Here is a 15,780-nt window from a genome sequence, read left to right on the forward strand (position 1 = left end):
TTCCTCACCTTTCGAGTAAGATGGCCCTCCTGATGGCGCTCGCTTCCTTCAAGAGGGTATGGAACCTTCAAGCATTCTCCGTGTCCTCGGATTGCCTTAAATTCGGCCCTGGAAACTCTCATGTTATCCTGAGACCGAGGCCCGGATACGTGCCCAAAGTTCCCAAGACTCCCTTCCGGGACCAGTTGGTGAGCTTACAGGCACTCCCCATCGGGGAGGAAGACCCAACCCCATTTGGTTGTGTCCAGTAAGCGCACTGCGCCTCTACTCTACTGTACCCATCTGAAAGCACTGGGACCCCCGACCATCACACTGGAAGTGTACAGTCTCGTGAAAGCCTCGTGCTGACACGCCCAGGCCTGCTTCCGTCGCTTTGCTAGAGATCGTGACATGATACATAGGAACCCCAGCTGTCGTCTCGACACAACGTCGAGAGACCGACAAAAAGGGAACGTCTTGGTTACGTATGTAACCTCAGTTCCCTGATGGAGGGAACGAGACGTTGTGTCCCTTATGCCACAAACGCATATCGTCCTCTTCTGTAGTCGTGAGAGGTTCTCAGGCTCTTCAGAACAAAAGGTAAATGCCTTTTATACCGGACATCCGGGGGAGGAGACAAAATCATTCGGCAAATTTCATTGGCCTTTTCTATAGTAGTCAGAGTTGATTGGTTTTCAAGGGCGAACCCCATCTGTCGTCTTGACACAACGTCTCGTTCCCTCCATCAGGGAACTGAGGTTACAGACGTAACTAAGACGATAGCATGTCACACACCACCTGTTACAAACTATGAAACAATAAATTCACAAGTTTTAAAAGCTCACCTTACATAAGCAGTTTAATAAACAAGAAAAACAACATTCACATCCCTCCAAGAACAGATTGTCACAAGAAGTCCCATCAACATCACGACTCAACCAAACAAAGAAAATATATACCCTTCAGATCCACATGAGTTTGGCAACGTAGGTCCAAATTGTTTAACCTCAACTCACATTTATCACACGGTTTGGAGTACTTAGTTTTTTACTTATTGAATGTCTCATATAAAGTCCATATATGAAACACCACAAATGAGCAGTTTCTTGTCGGCAGAACGAAGAGAAGACATTAAAAAAATCCCAGAAACATAACCGAAATACAAGTAAGTAACAGTAAACTTGTAACGGGTGTTTGAAAATCGGTGTTTGACTACCGTGTGCGTCTAAGCGTGTGTGTGCTGAAATGTTAATGTGGCAGAAAGTTTTCGTCACTGACCCAAGTTTAGCAGATTGTGATTCGTAGGGTGAGACTGAGGATCGCCTGTAGACTCCATGAAAGTCCTTTGCTCTGCCACTTTCCACAATAGATGGCTGTACAAATGGTGCGTGAAACTCCGCTAACCCACAGATACCAGCCACATGAATGTTTCCTGCAGGGCAGGGACACATGTCCATAAACCAGTAATCCACTTTAAAGTTCTCGACAACTCTCCCACGAGACTGCGTTCACTTGGGTTCTCTCTCAGGCCTCTCTCCAGTGCATTGGCCTTACCCTTAAATCCGCTTGGTTTCTTAATTGATGCACACACCTCTGCTTACGTCATCGAATTTGAAGTACCAGTACCTGTCAAAGTCGTGTTAAGGTTTTTCATTCTGCCACATATTAATGGGAGAATACAGTGCTATGGCCGTTGTGGTCCCAACAGAACATACTCAAAAATTGCTGAATAAATTAGTAATAAATAATCAGTGTATGAAACTCAAAATGTGACAATCAACAAAAGAAAGCTTCACGCTGCAATTCATGTTGGGTTACATCATAGTACAAAACTCATTCGTAACTCCCAGCATGCATTTCGGTTGAAGTTTGATGATCATCACCATTGTTGAGGTTTGTGTGAAGAGTGTTGATGTCTAAGTGAGTCACTGTCAAATTAAACATAACTGTAAAGTAATTTTACATTTGTGAACTAGAACATTTATATCAGTCATTAAAGAATCAACATCAGAATATTCCAAAGCAGCTTCTTACTTTTATTACAAATATTTTGGCATTTCAATACTCAACTGTTCTAATTGAAACACTAATGTAAATAGAAGAGATTTAGCTGAAACTAATTCTGGGCTCAAGAGCTCAACCAAAGCAAACACAATAATGGTGATTCATGTTTTTTCATTAATTGGAGGAGCAAAATTGAGATTGATTCAATGCCATGTCATTGAGAAATCAACATTTTTTGACATTGAATCAAGGGTTTTCCACTTCTCACATGCTATTAGGGCTAACCACACATTTGTAGTAAGCTCTTGATGAGCTTGTTCAGGTGTGTTTGATTAGGATCGGAGCAAAACTCTGCAGGAAAGTGGATCAAGAGGTCCAGATTTGAGGACTCCGGTCATAAAGCTTACTTTCCCCAACCTCAGAGCTCAATGTGTGAATCGCACCATTAACATCACCTGTGGCATAAACGGTTTAAAGAAAAATGCAATACACGCAGAAAAGAGCAGTTTCATGTACTTGTTCTAAACAAATTTTCACAGTTTTCAATTACAGTTATTAAGTGTGAAAAATCGCTTTAAAAAAACTGGGTTTTATTATCAGTATTTTTCCCCAAATGCCATCAATAAAGCTTATAGGTGAAGTATGTATGAAGTTGTCAATAGCCACTGGTTTGATCAAAATCACCCTGACCTCAGGGGAAAAAGTACCAATCTTACTAGGAAGTGATTTCGAAAACATGCATACGAAGTAAATCATACAAAAACAAACGATTATTAGAAAAGTGCTAGACAGAAGTTTCAGCCCCAACCTGTTACTGAAGGAACGGAATGCAAATCATATTAAAATGTGTAAATAAATCCTTATTAATTCATGCTAATTATCCAAGTTGTGAAATACTTAGGAATTGCCATGAGATTGTGAATTGACAAAATTCATGCTCCAAACTCACAGGAATATTTGAGGTTATGTTCCTGACTGGCAGGACAGTGCAAGGTTTTGATCGTTTTTTGGCCTTATGGAGGCAGCAACCCTCTACCCACTTAGTGTCTGTGTGTCTTATTATGAGATATTTTTTTTACATTTCTTACAGCCATTCACACAGCACACTGTGTAGTCTCTGTAAATGACACCTGACCTTGGCAATTCCATGCAAATGTCAACCTAACCATGAACTCAGATGTTAATATTCTGTGTTCAACATAATAAATGGATTCTCTGAGTTTCAAGTTTTGACCGCAAATGTCACGTCAATAAATGCTGGAATTGCCCACCTGTTTTTTTCCAAAGGTGATTTGTCCAGATCACTCAAATGTTTCCTTTTAAATCACTTTAGCAGGGAAAATCCCTTCTTCGTGAAGACTTTGTACTGCTCTTTAAATAACTATATTAAATCCCCTCCCTTGACAGAAAATATTTCACTTCATCTTTTTATTACTGTGTTTGGCAGGAACCATAAAAGAGGAACAATCTCTGACATATTGTGATACTCCACCGAGACAGAAACCCCTACATAGTCTTCCTGTAACACACTCTTCACAAACTGATCTATTACTGCTAACAGCTGGTGTGAACTTAAACACACCCCTCACATGCTATATTAGACGTCACTAATGAAGTCTACTGAAAGAATTGTTTGTTCAGGTATTTATTACTTGAAGCATTTGCTACCTTAATTCAGCGCAAATGTTGTGAATTCTTTGTTATGGTTTGTACTTGACATCAGTTCCGCAGTCGCACACTGAAGAAACTTGAGTAAATGTCACACATTTCAGACTTGAATAAATCTACTAAATAAATAATTTTATTTGACTGTAATAAATACCTCTAAATGTTGACGCCCTGTATACATACACACCAGAGAATCCTTTGCCTGGGCTGACTGGTCGCTAAATGCAGACTGAAAAGGAGACCCCTGTTACCCAGTACTGGCAGATGTCCTGTGTCTGGACCAGGGTTATTATAGTTTTAAAAAGTATATATATTTATTTAGTTTTGTAACTTGTCTTTTTATTTAGTCTAGTTTTATTTATTTTTAGTGGTGCATAAATAGTTTAGATTTTTTTAAATCAATACTTTTTTTTATTATTGTTAGAGTCTATAGCGTTATATCTTGGTAAAAAAATTAAAATGTAAAAAAAAACAGTTTGTTGACTTCTTGAACATCACTAAACGTTTGTATGTCTAGTTTTTATTGTGTATGAGTCTCATGATTGTCCTCATTGTGGAAAGACATACAAATTGTGTATATAACTGTAAACACGTACATCTAAAATACAACAAACTTAGTGTTATTTTTGTTACCGTTTTAAACAAATAACAAATACATCATGTGAACGTCGTTAATTCCCCTTTAAGTTTGTTGGATTCTTACCCTTTAGTGAAGTCCCACAAATGCTACCATTGCTTCTGATCACCATGTTTAGTTTAGTTTATGTTTATTTACTTATAAAGCACATTTAAAAGCAACAGGAGTTGCAACCAAAGTGCTGAACAACAATTATAAGACAAAATTATAGCATTTCCGATCAATCAAGATAAAACAAAGGGACAAATAACAGATCTTTTCAAAGCAGATTTAAACAAATAAATAGAAGGAGAAGAGATTGAATAGACGACCAAAGTGATATAGAGGTGGAATGCAGAATGACGAGACTACAAATATACTGGGGGGTAGAGCAAAGTAAAGCTTTAAAAACGAAAAGCAAAATCTTAAAATCAACATGTTCCAGACAATAATCTTGCTGCCGCATTTTGCACCAATTGCATCGGTTCAAAGATAATTTAGGCAAACCGAGATAAAGTGAGTTACAGTACTCCAACCTTGAAGTTATAAATGCATGAATTACAGTTTGATGGTCCATCATGTAAAGCGTCCTCTTAATTTTAGCTATTGATCTTAATCGAAAGAAACTGCTTTTGACAACAGAATTTATCGGCTTATCAAAAGACAATACAGAATCAAAGAAAACGCCAAGGTTTCTAACATGATCATCTTTCACCGCCATTGACAGGTGATCTTGTCATTAAAAAACGCTTCCCCGCCAAAGACGAGTTATTACGGCAAGCAGTATTTGTACAGCATGTGGCGCTATTAGATACCTTTGGGAAAAAGTACAGAACCCCAGAACCTAGAACTTATATGTTTTATCGGTTGTTAATGATTGTTCCGAGTGCAATCTGGGCGGAATCTTTGACCAAAAACGTTAATTATCTCAGCTGTTTAATCAAAGTGATGCACTTTTGAAGAAACCTACCCACATCTAGGAGTGATAAAAAACGAACACATGAAGATAGAAGAATACGGTTTCTTTTGTTTGAAAGCTGAGACTCTGATCTTTCATTTGACATATTGTTTGTCCGTATATTCTTTACACAAAATGTACTCTGAGCCATTAAACTTGGGTGAAAATGTTAAAAAATGCTGGCGTAGGGTGGCAACTTTTTTTTAAGAGGCTGACGGCGAAAGAGTTAAGGTAGGAAGCATTGATCAAGTCTTCAAAGAAGGATGTCATGATTATTGCAGTGGTTCTCAACCCTGGTCCTCGTGACCCCCCCCCCCTCCATCCCCCGACCCGCACTAGATGTTTTTTGTATCTCTCTTGTTTAACACACCTGATTTAAATCTCAAGCTCATTAGAAGAGAGCTCAATGAATGAACCGCATTCCGATTGACGTGTTCCCTGAACTGTGTTCATTGCTCTCTAATCCCTGCACACAGGAAATCGGCTGACGTTAATTTAAGAACACAAATTTGTGCCACAATACTGCCTGCTGCGTCTTCACACAGACAAAACCTATTACGGAAGATTGAAGGGCTATTTAACCGTAATCTTGAGATTTGCGCAACATTATGCCCATTTCGAACTGGAATTATGGCAGAATATCTAGTGATGTTTACTTCGCAGGGCTCTTGCGGGCGTATTGAACAAACATCCGAAGCGGTAGGAGAAGCATACAAAATATGCAGAGCGGGGGGGCGCGAGGACCAGGATTGAGAACCGCTGATCTATTGTATCAAATGCTGCAGTAAAATCAGGCATGATTAAGATACGGCAAGAACCAGAGTCGAGGGAAAGTAAAATATCAACCTTCAACAGGGCAGATTCAGTCCTATGAAATTCTCTTAACCCAGACTGAAATCTATCAAAAATATTTAAAGTACTCAAGTAAGATGAAATTTGAGAATAAACACATTTTTCCAAAACTTTTGAGATAACAGTTAATTTAGATATGGGTCTATAGTTATTCAGTTTATGCTGATCAAGACAATGCTTTTTTAGCAGTGATTGAACTATAGCATGTTTAAAAGAGGCTGGTACAATACCATTTGTTACCTTTCGCACAAATCAGTAGAGAATTCTATTGAATCACTAGGAACAGGATTTAAAAAGGCATGTATTTCCTCTGAGCTTCCTTAGCGGCACTCTGATACCGTTTAAGACGATCTCTAAAAATGTTGTATAATATCTGAAGTTTGTTTTTCTTCGAACTGCGCTCAGCATGCCTACACTCTTGTCTAATGGCACGGATGGGCCCCTGAAGCCATGGCTGTGCTTTTTTCATCATCTTGGATCTCTGTAACCTAAAGTGAGCAACTGAGTCCAAGGTGGAAATGCATGTATTATTAAAAAGTTCAACTAATTCATCAGGATGGACAGTAGAGGAAAGGACATTCACAGCAGTTGGAATTTGGGTAGATAGATACACATCATTGAAGGACTTGGCAGTAGAGGATTTAAAACATCTAAAATAATGAGGATAGTGATAGGATATAGGCAGAGTACATGACAATACGGAGTCAGAAATAACTGGACAGTGATTAGAAATAAAAGCATCACATTATTCAATATTTTTCACAGAAAAACCATGTGAAAACACTAGATCCAACGTGTGACCCTTCTGATGTGTAGGACCAGTGACAGATTGTATTAAAATAAAGAGAGTCCATAATACATGAAAACTCTTGACCAGAGGTTATGAGTAACAACATACATGAAAATTAAATTCACCCACAATTAAAAGACTATCAAAACGTGATACTAGAGAAGCCAAGAAGTTGGAAATCTCTTGGATAAAGTCCTTATTACAGTCAGGTCCATAAATATTGGGACATCGACACAACTGAAACGAACAAGATGTGCTTAAACTGCAGACTGTCAGCTTTCATTTGAGGGTATTTACATCCAAATCAGGTGAATGGTGTAGGAATTACAACAGTTTGCATATGTGCCTCCCACTTGTAACCAAAAGTAATGGGACAATTGGCTTCTCAGCTGTTCCATGGCAAGGTGTGTTATTCCCTCACTATCCCAATTACATGAGTTCATTTCAAGTGTGCTATTTGCATTTGGAATCTGTTGCTGTCAACTGTCAAGATGAGATCCAGAGATGTCAATATCACTGAAAAAAAAAACATCAGAGAGATAGCAAAATCATTAGGCGTGGCCAAAACAACTGTTTGGAACATTCTTAAAAAGAAGAAACGCACTGGTGTGCTCAGCACCAAAAGACCCGGAAGACAACAGAAAACAACTGGGGTGGATGACCAAGGAATTCTTTCGCTGGTGAAGAAAACACCCTTCACAACAGTCGGCAAGATCAAGAACACTCTCCAGGAGGTAGGTGTTTGTGTGTCAAAGTCAACAATCAAGAGAAGACTTCACCAGAGTGAATACAGAGGGTTCACCACAAGATATAAACCATTGGTGATCCTCAAAAACAGGAAGGCCAGATTAGTGTTTGCCAAACGACATCTAAAAAAGCCTTCACAGTTCCGGAACAAAATGCCCCAAGAACAAGCAGGAACTGAAGACGGTTGCAGTAGAGGCCTGGCAGAGCATCACCAGGGATGAAACCCAGCGTCTGGTGATGTCTATGCGTTCCAGACTTCAGACTGTAATTGACTGCAAAGGATTTGCAACCAAGTATTTAAAAGTGAAAGTTTGATTTATGATTATTATTCTGTCCCATTACTTTTGGTCCCTTAACAAGTGGGAGGCACATATGCAAACTGTTGTAATTCTTACACCATTCACCTGATTTGGATATAAATACCCTCAAATTAAAGCTGACAGTCTGCAGTTAAAGCACATCTTGTCCCAATATTTATGGACCTGACTGTATATTTTGGAAGTCTGTAAATCAGAGCACAGAGCTAGGAAGTGGGAAAATCAAACTTGAACAACTGCACCTCAAAACTATAAAAAATTTCATCAGGCAAGCGTTTACACTTAAAACAGCTACTGAAAATTGTTGCAATTCCACCTGTATGACCACCAATTCTAGGAGAATTAAAAAATGAATAGTCAGGAGGAGAGAGTTCAATCAGGGCTGTAGAATACCAAGACAATGCCATGTTTCTGTCATTAGTAAAAAATCCAACTCATGGGTAGTGCAAAAGTCATTTAAGATGAATGATTTGTTGGACACAGATCTAACATTTATTAGCCCAAATTTAAGAGAGAGAGATTTAGTTCTAGTAAGTGGGTGTATTGGTGAATATTCCAGAGAGAGAAGGTTGACAGAATTATCTCCAGTATCTAGGCTGGCACGGGAGAAGTGGACAGGAGACCAAACAACCAGTATTTTCATCATCAGCAAAATTACGAGGACGACTGGCAGTACAAAATTGAGCGGCGATGAAGATAGCGTCGGCGAAGGGCAATCCCCAAACAGCGACAGAGTTTATAGATTCCTTCTGGTAAAGGCGACGATGTGTTCAACTGAACCAGTTCAGCAGGTGAGTAGCAAAGAACCATTGTAGATAAAAACTTGTAAGGATCCAAAAAACGAGTGAATTCAACATGACGTGCACACTGAAAAAAGACAAAAATTCCGACCAGCACGGAGAAAACACTAAGCCAAGAACTACACATCTTTTCTGACCTAACTAATGTTACATGACCATGAATGGAAACACGTTAGCCTGAACGCCAAAAAACACCCAGAACCACCCTATATTGGGTAGGTAAAGGGCAGACCGGATAAGAATGCCCCAGACCTTTAAGAAACCCAAAAAGGAGTAAACATGTAACAGACTAGAGAGAACATGGAGGCTTACCCACGGGCCGATACGCAACAAGCTGGGGGAACTGATGGGATCAACTGATGGGGTCAATGAAGGACAGTAAAAGGATTACGAGGGAACACCAAAAGTTCGGCTTAGTCTTTGGTACATATGAGATATAATCCCCAGAAACCGGGGGTAGAAAGGCACACCGAGATTAATCCAGAAAAGGAAGCAAAACCATAGGAATAAACATCTGAGAGCAGCAACAGGCACACCAGCCAGGGTGTGTTAACGGTACTCTGAAGTCCTCTTAAACAGGGTGCAAAAAGTTCACAAAGGTTGCAAAATTTACAGAATCCGAATCAGAAAGAGCTTTATTGCCAGGTATGTTTGCACATACAAGGAATTTGTTTTGGTGACAGGAGCATCCAGTACACAGAATAAGCAACAACACAGAGACCATCAAACAATACAAAAAACAGTAACACAGATGATTTAAATAAGGGCCTAGGGGTATATAAATTAAGAAATACAATACAGTAAACATGGGAGTAAAGCTATAGAGAGTAAAGTTATGTGTGTATGTAAATATGTACAAGTAAAAAATAGAAAAGGAAAATAGTCCACAGAGTTTAATCAAAAACGGTATATGAAACACTGTCTACGTCAGCGTTCACTCTACCGGAAGAGTGGACTCGCTGTTCTTTGCAGCAGAATCGTATTAACAAAAATGCACCTACTATCTTCTCCATCTCTGCCAGCGCCATCGCTTCACTGCTGGACAGGTCAGAAGTTAATAGTTTGTCTGCCACCAACAGGTCATTACTAATCCGGCAGTATCAGTTTATAACACCAGTCACTCCGTGTTCAAGTGCTGATCCAACAATTTAAAATACCAAAACTAATCTTTCTTTTACTACATTTTATATATTTTTTCTTTGTTTTGTAGGTGCACATTTTGGTTACAGTATACAATTCAAATTTGTTTACTTTAGTTTTTATTTTAATTCCGTTAACGAAAATGTTATTTCACTAATAGTTTCAGATTTCATGATAGTTTTCGTTTGTGATAATAACCCTGGTTTGGACAACAAATTCTGTAAGGTAGTTACAGATAGCTCCAGGCCCAGATGTACCTCACATGCCCATACCCGACTAGAGATTACGCCAGATCCAGTTAAACATCCTGTGCATCCTCCTGTGAGAGCTTGTAGACTTACTGACCATCCCAGCTCTAGCTCAGGCAATTTCTTCACCAACCAAAGACGGACTACTTGTTGTCACAATAATGCAAACGTCTTGGTTAAGTATGTAACCTCAGTTCCCTGATGGAGGGAACGAGACATTGTGTTGAGAACGACAGATGGGGTTCGCCCTTGAGAACCAATCAACTCTGACTACTATAGAAAAGGCCAATGAAATTTGGCGAATGAAATTTGCATGCCGGTCTCCGCCCCCGGATGTCCGGTATAAAAGGAAGGCGGCATGCAGCATTCATTTACCTCTTGTTCTGAAGAGCCTGAGAGCCTCTCACGACTGCAGTAGAATGCCATACGTGTTTGTGGCATAAGGGACACAACGTCTCGTTCCCTCCATCAGGAAACTGAGGTTACATACGTAACCAAGACGTTCCTTTTCTGTCAGTCTCTCGACGTAGTGCTGTCCTCGGACCAGCACGTGCTTGTCCTGCACGAGAGGCCGCAGCCTGCTCAGTGCAAGTAGCACAGCCCACAACTCTTGGCAATTGATATGCCAGCGCAGGTGGGGGTTCATCCAACGCCCCGCCTGCGTGCCCGTTACACACTGCACCGTACCCCTGCAGGGAGGGGTCCGTCGTCACCACAACTTGCCTTGTGACCTGCCCAGAGGGACCTTAATCCGTCGAAAAGTCATGGAAGACCAGGGGTTATTGTGCGTCGGCAGCAGGGCGTCATCACCATGCGCCTGCTGCCAGTGTGCCACGCCCTCCTCGGAACTCGACTCTGAAGCCAGTGTTGGAGAAACTTTCCATCAACTGAGTCGTGATGAGTGGCGATAGCGACTACATACACATTCAGTGTGGAGGGGAGATGTTAGTCTCCAGTTTCGTAAGCAGGACAACACAATCCTGATCGAGCACCTCAGTGGGTCTCTCCCGTCTCGCGTCATCACCATGCGCCTGCTGCCAGTGTGCCACGCTCTCCTCGGAACTCGACTCTGAAGCCAGTGTTGGAGCGGTCTCATGTGCATCAACCCGAGGGGTATGACCCGGTGAGGACGTCATATGTCCCAGGAGCCTCTGAATTGTTTCAGGGGGACCGCTGTCTGCCTGAAATTTTCCAGGCAGTTCAACACCGGCTGGGCGCGTACTGCAGACAGTTGCGCCAACATGGTGACAGAGTTGAGTTCCATACCGAGAAAGAAAGCTCTGCACTGGGGAGATCTTGCCCTTCCCTTGGTTGACCTGGAGTCCCAATCGATCTAGGTGCCGGAGCACCAGGTCCCTTTGTGTACATAACAGATCTCGCGAGTGTGCCAAGATAGGCCAGTCGTTGAGATAGTTAGTACCCGCACACGTTCCTCCCCTCAGGGAGAAAGGGCGGCTTCCACGATCTTCGTGAAGACCTGTGGAGACAGTGACAGACCGAAAAGGAGGACTCCTTCAGGTCGATTGCCACGAACCAATCCTGACACCTGATAGATGTCAGGACGCGCCTCTGCGTGAGCATCCTGAAGAGCAGCTTGTGAAGGTGCTTTGTTCAGGGTACGCAGACCTCTGGGGCGCAACCCGCCGACTTTCTTGGGAACGATGAAGTGTGGGTTGTAATCCACTGAACATCTTGGTTTTGAGGGAGGAACTCGATGCCTGTTTTGCCAGAAGGTAGGTGACCTCTACCAAAAGTATGTAGGCGTCCCCACCTCTGACAGAGGGAGAGATGATGCCCCGAAACTTGGGAGAGTCTCTGGCGAAATGGATCGAGTAACCAAGACGGACCGTCCGCATTAGCCACCGAGACAGCTGTCGAGCTCCCAGGGACTGTGACAGGGGGACCAAGGGACGGTCTGCCTCTCCATTCCCACAGAGGGTGGTTCGATGGCTGGCGGAGCTAGCCATGTCGCGGGGGGGACCCCGGAGGGAAGATTGACTCTGCTTACTTACCTGCCTGGTGGGACAGCTGCACGCACTGTTGGTTTGAGAGTGGTAGCAGCTGCCGTGTGTGTACGACCCTACGCCTCGCCAGGACGTGAGGACGGGTTTGGCGGAAACATTCCAGTGGAGTGTGCGATCGGCTAGAAGGAACACCCAGAGGAAACAGAAAACTTTTTGTGAGTAAGTGGGTGCCAGGCCCCGAAAAGGGCCCGGCTTTGGTGATGAGGCAGGAGCCGTCCCGTACCGACCGATCAGAGTCGTAGCTGTGAAGGTCGGGCCCGATGTTGTTCTCCCTGGGGTCTTCCAGTCAGTGTCCCTTCTCGTGAGAAGGTTGCTGACAGGGGGGAGGTTTCCCCCTCGACCTCCGCTTCCGGGGTGCCCCCTGTGGGGCCCCAGGAACCGGAGGCGATGTCGAAGGGGTCCTGGGCTGCCGGAAAACAGACATCAGATGTGGCTAATCGCCACTGTCTGCTTCTTCACCGTCAAAAACTGCTGAGCGCAGTCCTCGACGGTGTTACCAAAAACCCACCCTGCGAGACGGGTGCATTAAGAAAGCGGACTTTCTCTGTGTCAGTCATCTGCGCAAGGGTCAGCCGGGGGTGTCTCTCCTGGACCACTACAGTTCTTGAGATTTTTTTCTTTTTAATATACCTTTGATACTATGGTGGAGCAAAACCACTCAAACTCAGACTTTTTTCTTGACTACCACCATTTAATTTCAAATAATGTCACAGATTTGTCAAAATGTTAGTATAAGTAATACTGTTGTAATTGGCTCATATGTAACTTGATAGTGTCCAAAGACTACAGTTGAAAGAAAAAGTATGTGAACCCTTTGGGCTTACTTGGATTTCTTCATAAATTGGTCATAAAATGTGTTCTGATCTTCATCTAAGTCACAACAATAGAGAAACACAGTCTGCTTAAACTAATACCGCACAAACATTATACGTTTTCATGTTTTTATTGAACACAACATGTAAACATTCATAGTGCAGGGTGGAAAAAGTATGTGAACCTTTGGGTTTAATAACTGGTTGACCCTCCTTTGGCAGCAATAACCTCAACCAAACGTTTCCTATAGTTGCAGATCAGACCTGCACAACGGTCAGGAGAAATTTTGGACCATTCCTCTTTACAAAAGTGTTTCAGTTCAGCAATATTCTTGGGATGTCTGGTGTGAATCGCTCTCTTGAGGTCATGCCACAGCATCTCAATCGGGTTGAGGTCAGGACTCTGACTGGGCCACTCCAGAAGGCGTATTTTCTTCTGTTGAAGTCATTCTGTTGTTGATTTACTTCTATGCTTTGGGTCGTTGTCCTGTTGCATCGTCCATCCTCTGTTAAGCTTCAATTGGCGGACAGATGGTCTTAAGTTTTCCTGCAAAATGTCTTGATAAACTTTGGAATTCATTTTTCCATCGATGACAGTAATCCGTCCAGGGCCTGAGGCAGCAAAGCAGCCCCAAACCATGATGCCCCCTCCACCATATTTCACAGTTGGGATGAGGTTTTGATGTTGGTGTGCTGTGCCTTTTGTTCTCCACACATAGCGTTGTGTGTTCTTTCCAAACAACTCAATTTTGGTTTCATCTGTCCACAGAATGTTTTGCCAGTAGTGCTGTGAAACATCCAGGTGCTCTTTTGCAAACTTCAAACGTGCTGCAATCTTTTTTTTGGACAGCAGTGGCTTCCTCCGTGGTGTCCTCCCATGAAGTCCATTCTTGTTTAATGTTTTCATTATTGTAGATTTGTCAACAAAAATGTTAGCATGTGCCAGAGATTTCTGTAAGTGTTTAGCTGACACTCTAGGATTCTTCTTCACCTCATTGAGCATTCTGCGCTTGTGCTCTTGCAGTCATCTTTACAGGACGACCACGCCTAGGAGTGTAGCAACAGTGCTGAACTTTCTCCATTTGTAGACAATCTGTCTTACCGTGGACACATGGACATCAAGGCTTTTAGATATACTTTTGTAGCCCTTTCCAGCTTTATGTAAGTCAACAATTCTTGATCGTAGGTCTTCTGAGAGCTCTTTTGTGCGAGGCATGGTTCACATCAGACAACGCTTCTTCAGAACAGCAAACTCAAAACTGGTGTGTGTTTTTATTGGACAGGCCAGCTTTAATCAACACATCCAATCTCATCACATTGATTGGACCTCAGGTTGGCTGACTCCTGGCTCCAATTAGCTCTTGGAGAAGTCATTAGCCTAGGGTTTCACATACTTTTTCCACCCTGCACTATGAATGTTTACATGTTGTGTTCAATAAAAACATGAAAACGTATAATGTTTGTGCGGTATTAGTTTAAGCAGACTGTGTTTCTCTATTGTTGTGACTTAGATGAAGATCAGAACACATTTTATGATCAATTTATGAAGAAATCCAAGTAAGCCCAAAGGGTTCACATACTTTTTCTTTCAACTGTATTATTTTCCCTAAACAACATATGGGCACTGGCTAGTGTCATTTGCTAGCTCATCTTTTTGATCACTTTTTTGTTTTGTTACATCTAAAATGTGAATGTCAATAAAAAAGTGAAACCATTTGGTCTAACTGTTGTTTTTTACGTGTTGCGGTTAGATCCCTTACAGGAATAAAATAATTCATGAATATGATTTAAAAACCATTTGGTTTATCATTAAAATACCTAAATATGATGCATTTTAATTAAATAGTTTATTATGTAGGAAATACATAATCCCAGTTTTAATGAATTTGAAACACATTTGATTTATTAATATTATTACATAAATCTTATTCATACTTGTTTCATTTACATATGTCTTATAAATTTGTATCACATAAAGATTATTACTTAATTTAGGTAAAAAAATATGTAATCCATAATTTTATATGCAATCAAAATACATAAATCTTAATTATTAGAGACAAATATTTTTTGAATGCAAGACCCTTCTCCATCGATGGCTCCGTGTGGACAGGAGGTCAGCTCAAGTTAGAGATCTGGTGGTTCCAAACCTCTTTCATGAAGGATTAATGGCAGCTACATGCATCTGTCAACCTTCAATACAACAGATTGTTTTCAGAAGTCTTCCCCAGATCTGTGTCTTGATATGATCCTGTCTCAGAGCTCTACTGGCAGCTCTTTTGACAGCATGTCTTGGTTTTTACTTTGATATGCATTTTCAGCTGTTGCACCTTTTATTGAGAGGTTTTTGTCCTTATTCAACTGAATTTGCCACAGGTAAACTAACTTTCAAGTGTCTCAGAAATAGGGATGCACCGATCCGATACTCTGGATCTCAGCTAAAAAGACCTGGATCGGGTATCGGACTGACGGGTTCTCTTCAGTCCGATCCGTTGCGATACCCGTGGATGTTACTCTAAAGCTTCATAAAGGACTAACTATCAGGAAATTACCATAAACGTTGTCAGGCACTGTTTTCGATGTCATGTATTTCGATAGCTTTATGCGAGGAATAAACCAATATAGCATAATTAAAAAACTCTGACCTCCGCTGGTGCGGTCACCTGTCGATCTCAATCCAGCATGCGTGTGTCCGGGAACAGTCAGGACGTTACTCGTTCAAAAGTTTTCAATATTCTTCATAATCACTAGATAATAGACTGTGGTTTTGTTTAAAATGCATTTTGCCGGAGACTGTACTCGCTGAGTGTAACGTTATTAGATTC

The 15,780-nt window shown here is 41.6% G+C and overlaps 1 protein-coding gene across 1 annotated transcript in view; it reads right to left on the reverse strand.

Moving 5' to 3' along the window:
- The window catches only part of gnb5b (guanine nucleotide binding protein (G protein), beta 5b), a 54,317-nt gene that overhangs the window by 9,452 nt on the left and 29,085 nt on the right, over nucleotides 1–15,780 (reverse strand). The window lies entirely within an intron of this gene.

This window comes from Triplophysa dalaica, chromosome 14 (assembly GCF_015846415.1).
Source record: "Triplophysa dalaica isolate WHDGS20190420 chromosome 14, ASM1584641v1, whole genome shotgun sequence".
Classification (NCBI taxonomy): Eukaryota; Metazoa; Chordata; class Actinopteri; order Cypriniformes; family Nemacheilidae; genus Triplophysa; species Triplophysa dalaica.